At 29.8% G+C, this 22,582-nt stretch overlaps 1 protein-coding gene and 1 long non-coding RNA gene across 4 annotated transcripts in view; one reads left to right on the top strand and one right to left on the bottom strand.

Moving 5' to 3' along the window:
• Window positions 1-1,300: 1,300 nt before the first annotated feature.
• On the bottom strand, window positions 1,301-2,039 carry LOC123270067. The gene is made up of 3 exons (XR_006510529.1): window positions 1,774-2,039; window positions 1,586-1,703; window positions 1,301-1,507 (listed from the first exon to the last, which is right to left on the bottom strand). It is a non-coding gene; the product is annotated as an uncharacterized LOC123270067 (long non-coding RNA).
• A 63-nt stretch (window positions 2,040-2,102) lies between these two features.
• LOC123269923 (follistatin-related protein 5-like) overlaps window positions 2,103-22,582 on the top strand; it is a 240,837-nt gene continuing 220,357 nt past the window's right edge. For all 3 annotated transcript variants that reach the window (XM_044735878.1, XM_044735869.1, XM_044735860.1), the window contains exon 1: window positions 2,103-2,394. The gene's annotated coding sequence lies outside the window, so the exon portion shown is untranslated. The remainder of the gene's footprint in view (window positions 2,395-22,582) is intronic.

The following is a 22,582-nucleotide window of genomic DNA, read 5'->3' as shown; positions in this document are numbered from 1 at the left end:
AAAATGGAATTAAATGGAATATATGACAAACAGTAATTGTCTGAGAGGTTCTTGAATCTAAATTAAAATTTATTGTATTGAAAATTACACCAGCACCACTTGAAATTTAAATGCATTGACTATTCGAGTTCCATAATAAAGTGATGATGTAGAGACTGACAGTAGTTGAGGTGATTTTACGGGACGCGAAATAAACGTGTATGAGTGCGAGTCAATCGTCATGAAACCACTACCAGTACCCCACTATTACCACTATGACATTCATTTGCAGTGTAGTGGTCAGGTGAATATATCTGTTATCGACATTCAATCCTCTCTTGATCATTGTTTTGTTCTAGCATGACCTATTATGAGAAGGGTCTCTCTGTCAGTGTGACACGTTGACTTCCAATCGTCGTTCGTTGTTATATCTCGTCTACATTCAATGGGGCTTCCTTTTGTAACGCTTCAACTAGAGAACCCATCTGGAAGTGACCACAAGGGCTTCATACTTGCTCTGCTAATGGACTTACGATTAAGATCTCAGACTGATAAAAGTTACATATAGAGTTTTAATCTTTCAGAGAAAACTTTATTAATTTTTGCTCTATTTCATTTTATTTTATTTTATTTTATTTTTTTTTTTTTTATTGTTCATTCCGAAGACAAGTTGATATAAGTCCATAATTCTGGTCGTAAGTTTAACAAACTTCAAAGATATAAGCGTCTTTTAAACTTTTAACACTTACTGAGTAAACTCACACATTATGGAAGATTCTTTAACTAACAACTCCTCCATTACATACTTCTGTAATTTTAGATTTTTCATCAACTTTTTTTTATATTTTTTACTGTAAAAAAACTTTTTATATTTTTCACAGCAAAAATTATAGATATTTAAAATTAAAAACTTATAGGTTGAATAGTCTGAAATTTATTATTCAGAAATTAATAGATATTCCAAAATTTGTAGGACTTTTTTACGAATTTTATTATAGAAAAATTTAGAAAAAAAAATTCACATTCAGGGTTTGAAAATCTGTGAATAGTTTTTTATATATTTTTCAAGTAATGATTTATTTATTAAATATAACTAAAAAATTTCCTGATTAAGAAATCTAATTTAAAATGATTTAAAATTATTTAAAACACAGTAATTGACAATTTTAACATTTTTATTAAAAAAAAGTTTGCGCGCTTAATTGATAAAAAATTTGATTTATTAATAGAAAATACTTGAATATAAATATTTTTAAGAAAAAATACTTGAAATTAAGGTCTAAAAGTTATAAGAAATGCAGCAATATTAAAAGATATCAGGTATAAAAATTTTACAGTAACTGTGTTTTAAAATTGGACAGCCGGAGTATACAGATATAGAATTAACATGAAGATAACCATTTCAAATCATTGTTCTGAATCAGGATTATCAGATGTTGGTCAATTTCCGTGTCAATCAGGATTGAGGTATCTAGTATGATAGAACAATAGAGCTGAACCCAACTGTCAATTGTTCCTTCACATGTAACTGTACAACCAACAGTATATACTTTCATTGTTAAGTAATCAATAATATATTAATTATTAATTTTTTTTTTTTACTTACAGTGATTTACGTTCCATGTATACTTTCATTAATAATTAATAGAAAAAACAGAGCACCCTAGATTATCAATATCATTTTAAAATTGTAAACACAAACAAAACTGCAAATTATCCTAAACCTAAAAAAAAAATTAATTAGCAAAAATAAATTAACTCAAGACTAAAAAAAATAATAATAAAACAACAGACTTCAGTATTTTGATGAGAACAATAATACAACCGCGAAAAAAAATAATAAAATTACGGAGCTTAAAGAATTTATTGTATTGAGAAGTTTTATGACAGTCAACATAAACACAGCGAACTTTGTCGTCTAAAAAACTAAAATGAGTAAAAAAAAAGTTGCGCAGGCTGAGTGCGCATTGATACATCCGTTTTAATGCAACTCCTTTTCTTATTCCGGGCACCCGTTCCCCCTAAAACCTGCGCCCTCTGACAGTACGCAGGCGTCAACCCTTGCGACAGCCAGCTTAACTTGAGTAGGCTGCTCACCACCGCAGTTACGCGCTCGCGCTCCACTAGTGACTAATCTTTTGTAATTTTCTCTTTCAGCGTCATTGTCACGCGATATTACGGTAGCTCAAGCCGGTCGTTTGTTTAGTTTTTTCGCCGTAGTAATACAGACTAACAAATAGCTTTTACTCGTGTTCCAAGTGTTGTGAGTAGTGACTGTTTTTTCTCTGTACTAGTGTAATACACAAGACGTCGAGTTTTGTTTTTTATATTTTCAGTTTTTTGCTTCTATCAATTTTACTCCAGTTTTAAAAGTTTAACATTTTAGTGGGATAACTATCGTCACGAGCTCTAGTGGTAAGTTTTATATTTTGTTCAAAATTATCTTTCTCGATATTTAATTTTATTTTTGTCTCCAACTTCCCGCGTTTTTTAATCAACAAAATGGCGGACGTTTTTGCAACAGTCGACGGAGTTGTAATTATGTTTCCTTTTATTGCGAGTGTAAGTGTGTAATAAAATGATATTGAAGTTAGCAAACATTATATTCTTTTTCGGTTGGACATTTTTATTCATATATAAAATTGGTATGTAAAGAATTTTTCTTTACATATTTATTAATTATAAAATTTCGAGTATGATTTTATTGCATTTTTTAACGATTGTAAAATATCATTCGAGTGTGATCATTAAGTGTCTCGTTCGACTCCTGTAAGAGGCCCAGGGAATTTCCCGTAATTAGTTTGGGCCCAGGTACATTTAAGAGATTAAATAGATAAATGGGAGTTTTGTTATACGTAAGCAAACTCACTTATACTTAAAATAAAAAAATACTTATGTAATGACAAAGAATATTAGATAAAAAGATTTATTTTAAACCAAAAGATTTTAGAGTAACTTAAGTACCGAATTTTGAGTGTTGAGACAAATGTCTAAATGAATTTTAATATTTCAAGTTTTAAATAATTTTTAGATAATCAAAATTAAATATTAAATGAGAAATGAACTTTACGAATATGAAACAGATAAAAAAAATAGAACTTGAAAGTTAAACAATTTAAAATAAACAAATATTAAATAATGAAATTCTAAAATAATGCAACAAATTTATAAAATGATAAAACAGAAGTATTTCTACAAATAAATAAGAGTGTGAGAATTCGCCCGATGAAGCACGGGGCACGGGCCCATACATACCCTATACCCGTGCCAATATTTCACGCGCACGGTTACGAGCACGGGTACATTGTATGTATGGGCCCGTGCTCCGGGCCTCATCGGGCGAATTCTCACACTCAATAAATAATTAAATTCAAAAAACGTAAGAGATGCTAAAATCAAGTACATATCTATTTATTCGATTTAAATAAATAAATTATTGTTAAACAGTACAAATGTACTTTATCTTTGCCTTTGTCTTTGTCTATACGTAAATGCGCTTACGTATACACAAACACATAGATGTTTTATAGAACATAAGAGTAAGTAAGAAAACTATATTGCACTCTGACCCAAGTAGAGGGGACTCATGCGATATTTTTGAACAACTTAAGAGAGAGGGTAAGGGCCCAAGAAAATAGACAAATAATTGGACATTTGGTTTCCCCAATGAGTGGAAATTAGTAACGCCCTAAAATTCGACACCTGACAATTTTCACAAGAAAATCTCTCTCGTTGTCCTAACGTCCTAGTGTTAACATCACCTAAAGTTTTAATAAGTCGGAATAGACCACGTGTTAAATTTACCGAATAACGAATAAAAGATTGTAAAATTAAAAGTATAATTATGAAAGGAATCAAATCTAAAGAGTAAGTCAAATCGACAAAGTTCATCATTTTTATCAGGTACATTTTAAATAACTAATATTTGTGAATTTAATAATATCGTAAAATCGTTATGTGAAAAAAAAAGTTAACTTTGAATCACTGTGTAATAATTGTAATTATTGTAATTTAACTAATGATATTAATTTTTGATTTAAACAATATATGTATTAAAATTATTCAACGTCCAATTTATTCAACAAACCTATCATTCTCAATAAATAGAAACTCGGAAGTTCCCGGTCTATTAGCTTAACACGCTAGGACCGAATACTTAAACACAATAAATAATTTAAATGTAAAATCAATTAATTTCCCTAAATTAATAATTCTTACATAACAAAATAATATAAAATAAATTCCTGTTAAATTCATGTCGCGTGAATTAATATATTTCTGATTTAGTTTTTGTTAATAAATGATTTATTATTTATGACATTAAAGTATGAAACTAAAATTAGCCTACAGCGAAAAATTTTTAATTTTTTTTTACAAATTGAATTTGCAATAAAAAAAATATTTTTAAAAAATTGCACAAATGATTTTTCAAATTTTTTACATGTGGAATTTTTTTGTAATAATTTTATTAATAAATAAATTCTGAAAATTGTCAGCTGTCTGCTAATTTTATTTTCATCATTAAAGTTAGCTGGCACTTGAAAATTTTTTAATTTCATTTAGCAAACAAATTTGTTTCGTAAAATTATTTTTTAAAAATTGCATTTTTAATTTTTTAATATTTCTACGTCAATTTTTTTTTTTTTCAATTTTTTTGCCAGAATTTATTTGTTCCAAAAATTCATAAAATTATCAAATATGTGCTAAATTAAATGACATTATTATTTTTATAATTATTTATTACTTCAAAAAATCATAAAGAAGAGACTGTCAGATGTCTGCTATCATGCAATAAATGTAATAGAATTCATTTATATTTTTTTTTATTAACTACTCTGATTACATATATTTTATATTCTATAAATCATGTGCTATGATTTATTGATTAAAATGAAATTCAGAGGCATCGTGCAACTTGTCGACAGCACCATCGTTTATCTTAAACTTTTAAACAACATATTATGTAGTTGATAATCGTTTTTGCATCGGATATGTTGTTCGCGTGTGTACAGCATAAAGTTACTCAACGTTTTGCCGGTTCAGTTTAATAATTATGGAGGAAAAGCTCTACTCGAGGCTCGGGCCAACTTTAACATGTCATGTCATGCAAACTAAAAGGTAACATTGTTGTTTTTCCGTTTCTGTTTATCTTTTATTATTTTACTTATTTTATTTGTATTGTCGTAGGTAATGGAGTTCACATACTAGACGCACCAATCGATAAGATGGCTTTGTTGCTTTGTTGGGTCATTATGCCGCACTAAATATGCTTTCGTGTTTTATTTTTATACATACAATCTAGCGTATAATTTATAAGCTATACATAATGTTATTATTATTACTGAAGCCGTGAATAATGCAAAGTTTTTTTTTTCGAGATCAGATTACTAATTACCGGTTTCTTTAATCAAATTAAAACAAATATATACATATATTTTACGGGAGTTTATTTGCGACGAGTTCTCCAAAAAAATTATTAAACTTTTTTGTTTGAGTAAATATTGATAAAGAGGAGGAAAGACAAACGAATTCTGTTATTCGGAAGCTATAAATTTCAAACTATCGTGAGGAAAAAAAGATTACTAACAGTATCGTGTGTCATGCGCTATCACTGAAAAAATTGCGAACGAGAACGAAATAATCTAGAGCTTTATTTTTTTTATTAATATTTCCATATCAAAATAATTAAATGAAAGTTGTAAAATTTTAGTTATCAGATTTTTAGTGTGTACGTATTAATGGTTTAAGCGATTTTTTTAAAAGAGATAAATTTAATTAAATCCAATGAATTCGTTTATAAAAAGTTTAAACAAATTTGGTTTTATCTTGAATTAAAATTTCCCTTCTTTTTCGCTAAAATTTCGTAATTAACTTAAAGCTAATCTTAGAGTGCTCCCTTGTTTTTTCAAAGCCCAATTACTCGGAAATGACATACATATTTCAATTTTATTAACGAGTTAGAGGAAATTTAAATTAAAACTTTTGCTCCAAATTTTACAATGATTTAATTCTACTCTCATTGGCTTTTTAAAATTATTCCTTTAATTTTTTTAAAGACTTAGACTTTAATATTGAATAAATATAAATACAAGCTCTCAATTGATCATAAAAAAAATAAAATCTTTTTTGTATTTAAAAATTTAAATACTATTTTCATATTTAATTAATAATTATAACTTTTATTACGTACATACAACTAAAAGAAACAAATGTACTTCTCTAACGCGAGTGCGTCAGACTGCAGATTTACATTTACTACTTAGTATGCTTGATAATAACAATAATTAAAACCAAAGTTGAGGTATTGACCCGTTAACTTAAACTGAGTTTTCTCACGTACATATCCATATATATTTCCATTTATTAATACATTCATATTGAAAATATGTATAATGGAGAAGTTGTCAAGTATTTGAGGTTTAATTGAACCATAACATAAAGTTTAACACAAGAGTGTTTGATGAAGCTTATAAAAGCCAACCAAGTTTGGCAACCTTATAATAACGTTATGAGGGGTAATGAATATTTCATCAAAGAAAACAAGTATTAACCTTATATAATACGATTACACTTTAGACTTTACACTAAAATATATAAAGGCCGAAAGTATGTACACGTGTATTTAACACTGGCGGGTACGTTCTACACCAGTAGAAAGTGAGTATTCGTTTGCTGGGCAAATACAGTAGAAGGGTTAGTAGATGAATTAATTTAGCAAATGCTGTTTACTCGTTCAAGCTCAAAGCTCTGTGCTTTCAGTGATTTCTACTTTGTGTATATGTGTACATCTCGGTTGGTTCTGTCTCTCAAACATACTTTCTGGTAAAAGAAACCTTATTTTACCTACTGAAAGGCTTGACGGAATGAACTGAGGTAAAAAACGTTAAATAAATAAATAACTAAATAAAATTAAATGAAAAATGTAGGTGAGGAGTAAAATGACTGGGATTAAAGTTCTGAAATAAAAAAAGAAAAGAGAAAGGGTTCACCGTAAAAAGAGTTCAGCAATGAGATCGTGCCATCACGTAAACGAGTTTCTTCACTTTGAACTGTTGAAATGCAATCGTTTTGCTTGACTACGTGGATATATATTGTATGGACACATTATACAGATATTGTTACATAAAAGCCACTTTGACAATAGGTTTGTTATTCCTTAAAACGGTTGAGTGTGTAATGAACGTTTAGGATGATATTTTATTTGGCGCTAATTTATTTTTCTATTTTTTCAGTTGAATTTCTGAAGATCGGTTGAACAGATTTCGGGACTAAGAAATGTTTTTTTTAAAATAACTAATAAAAAAAAGGTCGGAGTAAATGAAGTGTCAAGTCCATTGAGTCGTTGGTGAAATTTTTCTATTCCACTTGGCTTTATTTCTCGGTCCGTTTGTTCGTGATATGTCGTTGTCAACTGCTACGACATGTCTCTTATTGTCTCGGACACTTACTGACATTGCTGAGGGGACTCCCTCTCTTGGGCAAAGAGGCTGCCAAGGGTGTGAGTTCAGCGTAGTTCGTGTGAGTCTGGTATAAGTACGGGAGCTAATGTAATGTAAGGGACGGGCTAAACGACGAGACGTTCTACTGGCAAACTTCACCGACTGAACTTGGTCAATTTAATGGTATTAAGTACATTACTCTCGCGAGAAACTACCTTATAGGTTCCATTCTAATATCACTATACCATTTCCAACTAAATTGATACTTCCTTCGCTTTGATTTTCAGCTCAGGCTAGACGGCTAGTTCCTTAGACGCAATATTAATTAACTTAAAGGGACTTTCTTTGGTGTTGTTTAGTTAGTATTGATTCAGTGATTTACTTTCGAGATTTTTCATTTGTTTTATTGATTGCTATAATTTATTAAGTTTATATCAAACAGACTTTTGTATAATTATTAGGAAATATTTAAATTATAATTGAGGTTTAAAGCAATGAAAATATCATATATTTATAATTCAATTAGTAAGATTTTACAAAAGTATTTAATTAAATAAATTTATTATGTCTCTATACATGTAGAGATTAAATCAATAAATAAATTTAAAAAAAAAAAAAAAAAAAAAAAAAGAAATAATTATGAATTAATTAATTATTAATTATCGATTATAGCTTGATAATAAAAAGTTGATTTAATAATAAGCTTCATTATTAAATCAAAGTAAATTTAATAAAATTAAATTTTTTGTAAATTATCGCAATAAAAATTAAATATTATTCAAATCAGTTATTACAAAAAGCAATTTTCAAAATATATAATTCCTGTCACGAGTAATAGCTAATATTTTTTGGAATTATCAATATTATAACTAGAAAAATAGTAATAAACTTTCTTTTATATAGTAGAATTAAAAAAAAATGAAACCGATAATTATTTACAATGGTAAATATTACTATTTTATTATCTCCGTGTACTTAAATAAATAAAAAGCTATAAATAGAGATTACGTGGATACTGTAAGCTTAAATTTAGTAGGTCGAATTTAGGAGGTTCGAAACAATGAGTCGATGAGTCAGCTTGTCTAGTGCAGTTGTTTTGGTTGAAAATAGCAAAAAGTTTAGTCAAATAAAAGAGTTATAAAGAGACGAGTGATGAAAAAAGTGTAATAACAGTTGGTGAGGAAGGAAGGAATCAAGAATAAGTAAAAAAAGGCGTACACTCGAGGTTTCCCTTATGTCCGGCATTCTCTTTTCACACCCTCTCACTCTTCTCAGTCTCAGTTGTTTTTATTTTTTTTACCCGTTTTTATTTGATTTACCTTTTTTATCCTTTTCTTTTCGTGCCAGCCAACCGTGATGTCTCGTCTCTGGTGTGGAGATAAAACTACACTCGCCAAGTTAATTGCCAAATAAATTTTCACGGCGGCTATCGCGTGCTCCAATAAAACTCATTTTCACTCGTGTCGACGTTAAGAAAAATTTTTTATGTCACCTACATGCATAGATCGTATAACGCATTACAGGTGTAGTTAACTTTGCTCTCAATAATCTTTTGAGAGATTTATTTAATAATTTACCACGACTCGCGTTTTATATCAAATAAAATTTTATTTTATTTATTTAATTTATTAATTAAAACTGATGAATTTTTCTCTTTGCGAGTCAAATAATTAGCGATAAAAATAATTAACGCATTGCACAAATTGAAATAAACGCAACAGATGTTCAAACATGTTTGTGTTTACTGTAAAAACGTTGGTGAAAAAATTGAATTTTACGATTATCATTAAAATTTAATAAGCAAAATATCCTCAAATGTAGTGCACCTTTAATACAGAAACCTCAGACAGGTTTAGTATAAAAATTAAATTAAAAATTCCCGCTTTCATTCCAGAGGTTATTACTCTGCCGAGTCTTGTCTTTTATTACTGAATATTCAAGATTAGTATTTTCTCATACTATCGATTAACCTGAATTAATCTCTCAGCTTTTATTTTAAAGAATTTCAGCTCTCTAAAATTTTGTTTCTCTCGTATCAAGTCCACCCAATTACTCGACCGAATAAAAAATGAAGAAAAATAAACAAAAGTTTGAATGATAAGGGCACCTTGTGTACGATTTTCCGGTTCGCTCCATACACCTTTTAATTCTCTTGATACCGTAAATTGCAGGACTGTTTACTCAGTGAAGCGTGTTTGTATACCATAATTTGATGTGTTACAGCTGAACAATTACAGAGATATCCAATGTATATATACATACTTTGCTGTGCCCAGAAGTACAAAACGAGGTGAAAAAAGAAACACCAGAGTTTAGCCCTTTTCCGGATTTATTGTAACGCGCACCCTTTTTTTCGCCTCTTTTATCTCTCGTCCTTCCTCTCTACAATGTATGTATATATATATATATATATATATATCCTACAATACCGCCAGTCACGTTCATCCCTTTTTTATTCTTCTGTGTCTGCTATTTTTTAGTTATCATTTTTTTTTTAATGTGTATATCTGATTTTTATTTTTTTCAGAAATAAATTTAAAAATTTCTTCAACTTCGATTCCCGCTGAATATTTTAAAAATTAAGATCCTGAGACTTATTTATTCAAGTGTTAAAAAAAAAGATAACGAGCTAAAGGGAATAATGAAAAAGCGCGAATAGGAGAAAGGATGTACGGAGACGTGGGTGCTCATTCTCGCATTATAGCTCATTGTTTAGACGCTGAAAGGAATCACGCTAGTATAGTTGAATGACTGTCGAGTGCATTACACAATTATTCACCCTAATACTCACTCATGATATACATATATATAGATGAGTGTATATTATTGTCAATGGGCTATGTATGTAGTATGCAGAATGTTGACATATATCATCAAATAATTTATAATGAGATTGAGATCTGTTGAAAGGATTCAGATCCAGAATAAAGTGAATGAAGAGCAAGCGAAAGAACTCAGCATCTCGCCTTTACAAGTATCACAGTACGCGTATTATTTTCATATTTATTATTATGTACAGTAGTAATCTCGAATAGAAGACTGGCATGTGAGAAGGGTAGTCAGGTAGGGTACAAGCTTCGTGAATATGCATTGAATTCATTTTGCCCTCCGCGGAAAAAAGAGAGAAAAAAAGGAAAGAATCGAGCGAGAAAAGTGTAAAGAGAGACAGCAGAGGAAAGGGCGAGGTAAATTAATTAATCCGATTACTAATTGCCACTTGGCTCGTTAGCCACACAATTAAAGTTGCGCTGGTCGTCCTCTCGTTATCGTACAAAAGTCTTTTGGCTACTATTACTAGATCGTTTATTATCAATTGACGAGACTAAAATTTACGCTTCAACTATTATACTCAGATAATTGTATTTGTTTTTTTATTATGGAGGATATTAACTGTTGATTGTCATTTTTGGGGGATTATCTGGCATTACTGCGGGATTTATTTTCACGACTTTGTTTGGGGAGTTGGTGAGTGATAACTGATAAGCCATCATAATTTGATTACTTTGACAAGCGAAGGGAAATAATTATTTTTATATGGATTTTAGAGCTTACCGAGGACGTTAATTATGAAAATGTTCAGGAAATATGAGCGAAGGAGGGGAATAGAGTTAATTTTGATAAGCGAGGATATGTTTGTATGGTTACGGAGGAAGTGGCGGAAATAATAACGTGAGTTGTATTATGTTGCATTTATCCATATTAATAAGAAAAATAATTGAAGTTTCATTAAACTTTTTATTTTTATGATGAAACTTATATTATTATGTCGATAAAAATATTAACTTTTTTGACTAAAAATCTACTATTACAAATTTAAACTGATAATGATCATAAAAAAATGTTAGAAATTTTGTAGAGCCAGCAAAAATAATGTTTGTGCTTGATCAACTAGACCGTGAATTAAAATGCAAAAAAGGGAATATCGATTGATAGCCCGGTCAACATATTACTATGCATAACCCCGAAATTCTTAGTCACGATCGCAGCCCCTGTTGGATGACCTCATCTCCGCAAAATTTAGTCTGGGGCTTCGTAGTTGGTTTTGTCTGTCGGGAGAAGACGGGACGACTTTCTGGGGTTGGTTAGAGAAGATAAGGGGTGACGGAGAAAATTGAGAGTGAGATAGACTTGGGGCTTGGGATGGAAGTGCTTTAAGGTTGTGAAGGGTGTTACTCGTCGATGACGTCACGTTCTCTGTTAAATTTTATTGGATTACTTGATACGAAGTCAAGTGAAGTTATAAAAGTGATGAGCGTTTCAGCTTACTTTGATATTTCGTTTTTAGTGGTTAAATTTATTTTTGTTGGTTTAATTCCGTGAATATTATATTAAATATGTTGCGTATTACTGCCAAGTTGCTATTATACGAGTTGCAGTAGTTGCACTAACAATAAAATTAATTTAATTCGAAAGAAAAATTTTTTATTCAAGAAAATAATTTTGAAACTGAAAATTTTTTAACAGACAAATTTTTCTTGACTTCCGCAAATTTTACTTGGCTTAAGAATTTTTATTTTGCATCAAGTTAATTTTTTTTTCAATTCAGTGTTGAGGTTCTGAAGATGAATTTGAGGAACCAAAGCACAGATAGCATGTTAATTTCTTCGATAAATATTTGCTTGTAATAATTTAATGGAATATTTAAATAAATAAATTTTGGCGAAGTAGTATTAGAGAGAATGCCGGTATTGATCCAAGGAGCTCCCAAACTCTGCTAAGCTTAACGCTGAGTTGTATGGTTCGACAGCTCAAAGTGTTGAAGGATTCACTGCACATCGTGTATATATATGTATAAATTGTCTGTACATATATGCATACGAACGTAGTTTGTGAACACCCGTGAATATTCTTCCTGTTTGCTCATGTCTCGTGTTCGTCGCGTGTTTGACGTCGTTACGGTTGAAGGGCCAGTCGTCGACAGATGCCGAGACACTAAATACATTATTGTCGTAACATCCGATTCATGAAGTATCTCTTGGAATATTATAATATTATAATCATATTTATTTATTTTGCGAAATAAAATTCTAAAACTAAATTTTTGAAAAAAAATTATTATTTAGATGGAATTTGTTGAGAAAGAATATCAATATTAGTCTTTTTATACTGATAGAAAAGTGAACTTGATAAAGAGAAAAAATCTCAAATCAAGAAAATTTTTTTCTTCAAACGAGTTAATTTTTTTATCAATATAATAATAATAATAATAATAATAATAATAATAATAATAATAATAATAATAATAATAATAATAATAATAATAATAATAATAATAATAATAATAATAATAAGCAATCAAGCCAACTAGAAATTTAAATTGCGCGCTCTAATCCTAAACGAATAAGGAATCAGGGTGCATTCTTTTGATTAGTCTCGAGAATTTCGATACTAAACTAACTTCACTTCAATCATTTTTTTAATGGATTCGGCCAATTGATTAAACATAAAAATACATACTCAAAAATTTTTAATAAAATATTATTATGCCTAGAAAATTATCTTAATTAAAGTATTTTTTTTTTTCGCAGAGTACAATTTAAATTCAAAAAATCAGCTTAGGTCTTAAAAATGAATTAAATTCAGAAATAAGATTAATATAAATTCAAATAATTTTTCTCTTACAAAGTCGATTATTTCAACAGTTACCGTGAAGCTTGACAAAAAAATAAAATGAAAAGTCTTTTTTTTCTCAAAAACAACAACTAACAGTGTCTAATTAAAAAGTTGACTTTAGTACTTTAACGAGTTGATTTATTAAAAACGATAGTAATTATGTACCCTCTGTTTTACACTAATTATTTTATTTTTAGTTGTTATCTTCTTTTGTATGCACTTTGACAATTTATTTTTGAGCTGATCGATATCTCATCGGCTATAAAGAGCCGGAAATCATCGTACGTTGCTTGACTCCGATGAAATATAATTTTTCAAGGCTCGTAATTTTTATTTCTATTTATATTTATTTTTTTATGACCGCGATAAAAAATTTCATCTGTTATCAGTCGAGTTTTTTTCCAGTATAATTTTTTTTAAAGAGCACTGGACGCTTTTATCCCTTGTGTATGGATAAATTTGGCTGCAAGGCTAGTTTTGATATGATGTTGCTTTGTATTTTCTATTTCGTTTCTGAAGATCTATAAATATTAAAACTTCAAATCGGGATGAAATATTAATATTTGTTAACTAAAAGAGTAAAAATATTGTACACGGTGGGTTGTAAAATTTGAAAATACTATTTGACAAAGAATTATAGGATTGTACAAGTCGTAACCGGGAAAAAGTTTGCGGAATAAAAGATTGGCGATGGTCGTCGGTGCGACGGAAGGAACTCGCCTCCGGCGGGTACGAATTCGTAACTCATGTTTCTCATGAGGGATTTCCACCGACGACATATTTATTGCTCGCCTACACTAGGCGCATCTGAGTTACGAGAATCGTTGTACTTTACAGTTTTGAATATGTATCTTTTTTAAATTCAACATTTTTTATCTAATACACAAATATTCAGAACAATAAATAACTATTACTATTACTATTAGCGTTATAGTACTTGTAAACATTTACGCGTTTTTCTAAGAATAATGTCTATTTTTTGTTAAGTAATATATCTTGGGGAAGGGGAAGGGGAAAATAGAAACAGTGATAAATAAATATCAAATAAAGTAAAAAAAATTGAGTGAAGGCGACTAGAAAAAATAGTTTTTTGGTAATATCAATGATTTTTCGTTAAAATTGGCACCAAAAATGTTACTTTAAGCCTCATATTTTATTCGTTGTCATGATTGATTTTCAAGAACAGTATCTTTTTCTTTTATGTTTTATTATCTTCATTCTTTTCTTTATTCTGGGTCATGCTTTTCTCGAAAAACTTTTGTGTAACTTCTTTCTCAAATCAACTATACTTTCAAGACTATCTCAAGATTTTTATTTACTTTTTTATTCTCATTCACTTTTTTATTCTTTCGCTTTGATTAAAAAAATTAGGAAAACGGTTGACCCTAAAGGCCATCCCTGCAACTTCCCGCTAATTCCGTTAATACCTGGCCGATTTTTTGAGCTCTTCGAGCTCAAAAGTACAATCTGTGTGTTGTTTTAAGCTCTCCGAGCTCAAAAAGATACCTTTTCTATGCTTTTGAGCTCTTTGAGCTCAAAAGTCTGATAGAAGTTTCATAGAACACTATATTTTGAATGTTCATACCGCAATAACTTTTGAATGTATGAACCGATTTTTACGCGGTTGGCGGCATTCTACGTAGTTTTTTAAGCCTTATAAATAATTTCTAAGTTTCAATTGGTCAAACTAGAAATTTCGGAGTAACTCTGAAAAAACACTTTTTTCGGTTTTCTTTCGTTCACGATATCTCTCGAACGAATCAACCGATTTTGACCGGATTGGTGGCGATCGACGTGGTTTTTCAAGGTTGAGAGCTGATTAGTTTTTGGAATCGATCGGTTGAGCCGTTTAAAAGTTATCCCAAAAAAACCACTTCAGAAAAAATTTTTTTTCCTACTTTTTTTTAGATTTCTCCAAATTTCTCAAAATCTATCGGTCCAAATCGGTTCAAATTAACAGGAAATCTAAGTTTGGCGAAGCCCTTTCGAATGGCATCAACCGCGATGAAATCGGTTCAACCGTTCAAAAGTTATAAGAGGTTTACATACTTACACACACACACACACACACACACACACACATACAGACATAGTGACACCCTCGCGGGAATAGTCAGGAAAGCTTCCTAGGACCTCAAAACGTCGAGATCTGATGAAAACTCGATTTTCGAAAAACGGGGTAAAACCAATAACTTCCCGATTTTTGAAAATTTTCAATTTTCTTAGCGGGAAGTTAAAAAAATATATTACACTTTTATTAACTTCCCGCTACGAAAATCGAAGATTTTCAAAAATCGGGAAGTTATTGTTTTCACCCCGTTTTGCAAAAATCGAGTTTTCATCAGATCTCGAAGTTTGAAGGTCACAGGAAGCTTCCCTGACTATCCCCGCGAGGTTGTCACGGCGTCTGTATGTATGTGTGTGTGTGTGTGTGTGTTGTGTGAAAGTATGTGAACCGCTTATAACTTTTGAACGGCTTGACCGATTTCATCGCGGTTGGTGCCATTCGAAAGGGCTTGACCAAACTTAGATTTTGAAAACTATTTGGACCGATTCAGATCAATAGATTTTGAGAAATCTTCAAAAAACTGAAAAAAAATTTTTTCAAATGTGATTTTTTTGGAATAACTTTTAAACGGCTTAATAGTTCAATTCCAAAAACTAATCAGCTCTTAACCTCAAAAAACCACGTCGATCGCCACCAGTCCGGTCAAAATCGGTTGATTCATTCGAGAGATATCGTGAACGAAAGAAAACCGAAAAAAGTGTTTTTTCGGAATAACTCCAAAATTCCTAGCGCGATCAATTCAAAATTTGAGATTCTTTGTGAGGCTTAAAAAACTGCGTCGAATGCTTCTAACCGCGTAAAAATCGGTTTATTCATTCAATTTCTATGCTTCTTCGAGTTCAAAAGTCTAAAAATTATACTATCTCATCAAAAACGATCCGAAAAGAAATGTTATGTGAACTTATGCAAAATTATGTAAAGTTATGTGAGGTTATGTGGAAAAAACACTTGAACGAATTGATTGAAATTATGTGAAATTATGTGAAATTATGTGCAGAATACACTTTTCGGTTTTCTTTCGTTCATGATATCTCTTAAACGAACCTGCTGAAATTATGTGAAATTATGTGAAATTATGTGCAGGAAACACTTTTCGGTTTTCTTTCGTTCATGATTTCTCTTGAACGAATCGACTGAAATTATGTGAAATTATGTGAAATTATGTGCAGGAAACACTTTTCGGTTTTCTTTCGTTCATGATTTCTCTTGAACGAATCGACTGAAATTATGTGAAATTATGTGAAATTATGTGAAGTTATGTGCAGGAAACACTTTTCGGTTTTCTTTCGTTCATGATATCTCTTAAACAAACTGACTGAAATTATGTGAAATTATGTGAAGTTATGTGCAGGAAACACTTTTCGGTTTTCTTTCGTTTATGATATCTCTTGAACGAATTGACTGCACTGATAGAAGGATTTATTTGTATTAAATAATATTTGTTAATAGCTAACAAATCATTTATTAGAGACCATTTTTTAATGTTAAATAAATATTTCTTAGTATTCAAAATGATTTGTTTGTATTCAATAAATCTGATATTCATTTATTAAGTATTAATAAATCTTTTTAAATACTAAGAAATATTTGTTAAGGCCTAACAAATGGCTTCTAATAAATGATTTGTTAAATATTAACAAATCTTTTTAACTATAAACAAATCTATTAGTGTGAAGTTATGTGAAATTAAATTCTATGTCAAAAGTATAGAAAGACTATCTCTTTGAGCTTGGAGAGCTCAAAATAAGACATAAGTTGTTTTTTTGAGCTCGAAGAGCAATTATTAGTGCAATTTTAAGCGCCTAGGTATGTAAGTGGCGGGAAGTTGCAGGGATGGCCTTCAGGGTCAACCGTTTGTCTAATTTTTTAAATTGCGAATAGAAGTTTAATTCTTCAAATAAAACTTACATTTAAAAAGCAATCATTATAGTCAATTTAAAATTCATAAAAACAAAGTAACATTAACAAAACGACTTATTTACTATTATTAAATATTATTTTTTTCTCATGTAAATATTTTTAAATATTTGTTAGTAATATACATACACATATATTTTTTTTCACCGTTCGTTTAACTCTGTTCGCTCAGTTGACGTCGGAAAAAATGTTCCATAATTCAGAATATAAATTCACGTAAAAAAAACAAATAATATAAAATAAAAAATAGTAAAATAAAAATAAAACACAGTATAGTATAAGTCAGCGGACCTAAATGAAATGATGGTAGTGATTTTTTCAGATTTTTTTCGTTCATGATACCAAGAGTTAAACTGGCTAGAATTAGTTCAATTGTCGTAGGAGACGGCCGATTCGATTTTTCACCGAAAGTTGTAAGGGGAGGGGGCTTGGGCTTATTTTTTATTGCATTTTTACCGGTCGTTTTTAACCGGTCACATTGCGCACATACCCTGAGTGAGTCTACGAGTTCGTTTTTTCGGTAAAACAACACACTCGATAATATATATGTTGCACTGCACCCTCTGCTGACACATTTGTATCCGTATATATACATATACATTTGCTTTTTTTCCTCCATTACATATATATATATATATATATATATATATATATATATATATATATATATATATATATATATATATATATATATATATATATATATATATATATATATATATATATATATATATATATATATATCTGTACAATGTACACCAAATAAAATGGACTTGCATAATGGTCGTCGTTTGAAGCGGTCAGGTCAAAAGTTCAGAACTTGTTCCTACTGTATCCCTCCTATTCCGCGATTCAGGAATTACTGCATATCGATTTTGAGAAAACGTTATATATCGTAAATGTATATATAATAGGTAAAGCTGGTAGCCTCCTCCTCTTTGCTATACATGTTTAACGAGACGCCCAGTTGTCTGACGCTGGATACGTCATGTCACGACGACGAGACGTTAATATGCATACACATATACATACAAAAGTCTTAAACTATTTTTATTTTTACTGTACTGACATTTTATTTAATCAATACACGGTTATTTATTAATGCAGAGTTCTCACCGATATTCTATTTTTATAATTTTCCATATTACTTAGTCTTCAGCTTTAATTGAAGTTTGTAACGATATCGACATCTTAATTGACTCCAATTTTATCATAAAACTGAAAAGATACGATCGTTTTATTCAGCGTTGATTTATTTTATTGAACAGTTTTTTATTGAATTAAAAAAAAATAAATTAATGAAATGAACACGGAGAAAAAAATTTTGCTATAGGAACTCTATAGTAGTTAGTTAGTTGTAAAAAGTTCCAGTAAGTTAACGTATTCCTATAGTAACAATACCATTTGGCTCCTGCAACTCTACATCGTTGAGCTCTGAGAGCTAAACGTTATTTACCTCTCACAACTCTACAGGATCGTTCTGAGACTATATCAAATTTTTGGCAGTCTGCTTAATAATTTTTTTTTTACGATTTAGCATTGATAATTTAATAAATACATGTGGAAGAATGAATTTATATTGCCAACAATAATTGTATATGACAAATAAGAATAGTATTATAATAGAACTTATATTACAAATAAAAATTATTTGTAAAATAAAAATAAGGTCGTCACAAAATTATTTTATTTTCTTAATTATATCAATAAATATTGGACATAAAATCACTACCGTATATGTCCAAGAAAAGATAAATAAACGAAAACAAATTTTATTTTGTGTTAAATGGGGTCTTTTTAATGTATTCCGATAACTTATTACTTATCACAATATATTCAACTAATAAATTAAATTAACAGTCACTGCAAATGAACCTTGAAAAACCATAAATACAAAACTGTTCTAATGAAATTCAATTTGACAAAAAAAAACCTATTTCCTTAAATAAATAAACTGGAAACTTAATTGTCCTCATATATTTTTAATAACATGGATGAGTAACAAAATAATTCTGTTTGTCATTTTAGAAGGTTATGAAATATGTCAGCGCACGCCACTACTGCGCAACGTAGAGCGCTCCCAACTATACCGTTTGGCTCTGAGAACAATCCCGTAGAGCTCTGAGAGCTCAACAACATTGAGTTACAGTCAACGCTCTCTGTATTTGACTCGCCCGTACAGGACCATTCTCTGTATTTGACTCGTCCTTGTCCATAAGAACTGTGTAAAATCGTCAAATACAGAGAAAGAATGTGGTCAAATACAGAGAGGTCCAATACAGAGAGCGTTGACTGTATCAGAACTAAATAACATTTTGTTACTGTAACTCTACAACGAACAGTAAACTGTGTATAGTTGTGGTAACTCTACAGTTAGGTTACCAGAACGAAATTTTTTTTTCCGTGAAGTTTTATCTACCGGTGTGTTTTTTACTTTTTTTCAATAGTCAATTTTATTCAATATAAAAGTAATTGTTGACAGTTGATTTACTATCGGGAATTGCCGGAAAATAATTTGCGAATCAAGCGAATCAATTTAGTGAAGAGCGGAATACCAATTGTAAACTTTATCGAGGATTTTTACCCGATATAAAAGTTTCAGAAAGTTCTTATTTAGACATTTTATCGCCGCAATGTCGATGTTTAGCTGTGTAATGTGTGTTTATTAGCGACTAAAGCTGCAGATAAGCCTGCGCGGGCGTATATATGTATATTGTATAAAAGTATATATTGTACAAACCGCGTAGCCAGCACATTGGCATGGTTCGCTTGATATTTTCGATTCGATCAAGACTCTTATAATCGTACGTAGCACTTGAAATAGAATCGTTTTGCACTTAGGGAATCGTTTCCAGCTCTATTCAGTCTAGGTTTGCTTCTTTTGTTTTAATGGCCGTGAAGAGTATTATCGTTTAGTTATAGAGAATAGAATCGCTATTTTTAAAGTACTTTGTTTAAACTATGCACTTATGCTATAAGTTGTAAGTAACATATACATAAGAAATAATTTTTTTTTGCAAAAGAAATGTAATATATTTTTTTCGAAATGCTTAAATTGAAAAATTAAAAGTCGAATGTAATATTATATAAAAGTCTCTAGGTTTTAATAATTTTTTAATAAAATCTTTATTTTAATTTATTCTAATGGAAATGTTAGAGGAAACAGCTTTCACATATTCTCGCGTTAGAGACGCGAATAGTTTCAATTCAAACTCGCGTGTTGAATTCTAAAGTGATTTCGTTTTTTTTTACTTACATTTTAGATTTTATTATAATATTTTTTTATTATAAAATATTTATTCTAAGTCTACAACAAAATAGTATTTTATTATTAAAAATAATAGAAATGTAAGAGATTATTATTTAGTACATTATTACTCGAAAATTAGTTTAATTTATTTTTTAATTCCAAAATAATTCGTCAAATTTAATTTATTATCTAGCTCCAGGAAAGTTTATTGACTGTGAATAACAATTTGTTGAGGGAAATCAGTATTAATATAGCAATTTTATAAATAACAATCTTGTTACTTATTCGAGAATGCACGTCTACTTTGTATTTTTGGTTCCTCATAGTCAGCTATGTAAAGAATTCATAAACGGTTATTGACCCTCGAGGGTGAATTTTCTTGACGGTTATTATGAATAACTAATAAGATTTTAAGTAACTGAGCAATAATTCACCTTTCTCGGCACAAAATAAGGAGAAATTGTGATTTTAGAGCGGTCGATCACCTTAATATTAAATAAATTTTTAATCCGTGGATTTGCTCAGCTCGGAGTTTAAATGTAATGGTTATTTAAATTAAAAATGACGTTTAATGGAAATAGATATTTCTTAATTACATTAAGTTAATATATTTTTCATATTTTGACTCGAAACTAGAAATTGATATTGTGTCAAGTTATCAAGATATGTGAGTACTAATATAGAATGCACGGTATTTGTTTTATTATTGAATTAAATCTGCTAGAATTTATTTAAGAACGATATCCATTTCCAATAAATCTCGTTGAAATTTACTCGACGTATATAACTACAATTAAATAATAGATTTGATTTTATAAAGTTAAAAGCGGATCGAAAATTTTTATCACACAAAAGGCTGGCTATGAATAAATCAAGAGTGAAATAAAGACAAGTTAATTGAATTAGTGGCATATTTATTTTCGGGATAAAAATATTTCACTTGTTATAATATTAATGCAAAAAACAAAATAGAATTAGTCGCTCAATGTTTAGAATGTCGATAAAAAATTGAAATAATATAGAATAAAAAATTGGGGGAATCCCCTCGGCACAATTTGTCTCTTTGATGAACAAATATTCGTGCGTAAATAACGAGCATAAAGGTATTCAGTAGGATTTTATTTGTTGTTCTCTTGATAGTTTTGAATAATCCAAATTAACAATATATTATCTAATTAAAAATATATTAAGAGAATCTAATAAATTCAAAGAATTGCGATTAAAAAAAAATTAATTGAATAAAAAATTTTTGCTTAAAAATGGCACAGATAAGAATATCTGGTGTTAAACAAAGCTTACTCCCGCAGTCAGTAAACGTCATTAACTTTATATATAAAACGATAGGTTTTGTTGGATAGCAAAAAGAAATTAAACGTTGCGAAAATAAACTGTGTAGTTTAATCGGACAGTACAGTAGAAAAAAAAATGTAATATCCGTTATGCTTTTTCTCTAACCCGAATTGGCTTAGAGATAAAAAAAAAAGCTTAATACAAAAGTTCGCATGTATACCTATAGTCTATTCTAGTTCATTCTTAGTACTGAAACTCATGTAAACATTGGCTATAAGACTCATGGATAGGCGAAGAAAGTAAATAACCAAATAAATGAAATAAAGTAAAATAAAATGAAATGAAAAATAAAATAAATGTATAGTACGGAAGTTGGGAGCGGCTTACTTATACTGTGCAGAAGAACAGAGTACTAGTACCTGTCTGACATTTACCAGAATTGAATTGCGTTGTCTACTTTTCGTCTCGTCTTGTCTCACTGTTTTTCTTTTATCCAGCTCTTATCTCGACAGAATTTTCCGAGCATAAGATTATTTTACCCTATAACACCGACAGTGACAATAATAAAATCACGATGAGATTTAAGTGCGTTTTGGGAAGCGGATAGATGAAGGAGTAACAAAAAGTATGTAGTATTACGGAGTATTGTATATACATCGTATCTACTCTTTTACTCTTTTACTTGGGTTCAGATAGAGTTTCGTGAAAAAATTGAGTCACTGATACGGGAGAAAATTTCCCGCTGGGCAAATGTTCTCAAAGTGATACTTGAGAATACAAGGCCATATTTGATTTTATTGCGGTTCCTTCCCCTAAAGCGGCTTTACCATTTACTTTCTTTTTTTATCTCCGGTTTTTTATCCTTTCAGAACTTTTTTGTACTGAAGGAACATCAATTTTGTCGGCATTGTTATTTAAAATTTTTTTTTGATTGTTCAGGAGGGCTTAGGCTTTTTTTTTATACTGTGACAATTTTTTTTTAGCACAGTCTAGTGGATACTGTAAATTTCATTTATAATAGACAAT

Source organism: Cotesia glomerata, linkage group LG1, assembly GCF_020080835.1.
Source record: "Cotesia glomerata isolate CgM1 linkage group LG1, MPM_Cglom_v2.3, whole genome shotgun sequence".
In the NCBI taxonomy this organism is placed as follows: domain Eukaryota; kingdom Metazoa; phylum Arthropoda; class Insecta; order Hymenoptera; family Braconidae; genus Cotesia; species Cotesia glomerata.
The sequence above is the reverse complement of the archived record's forward strand: the minus strand, read 5'-3'. Positions and strand labels throughout refer to the sequence as shown.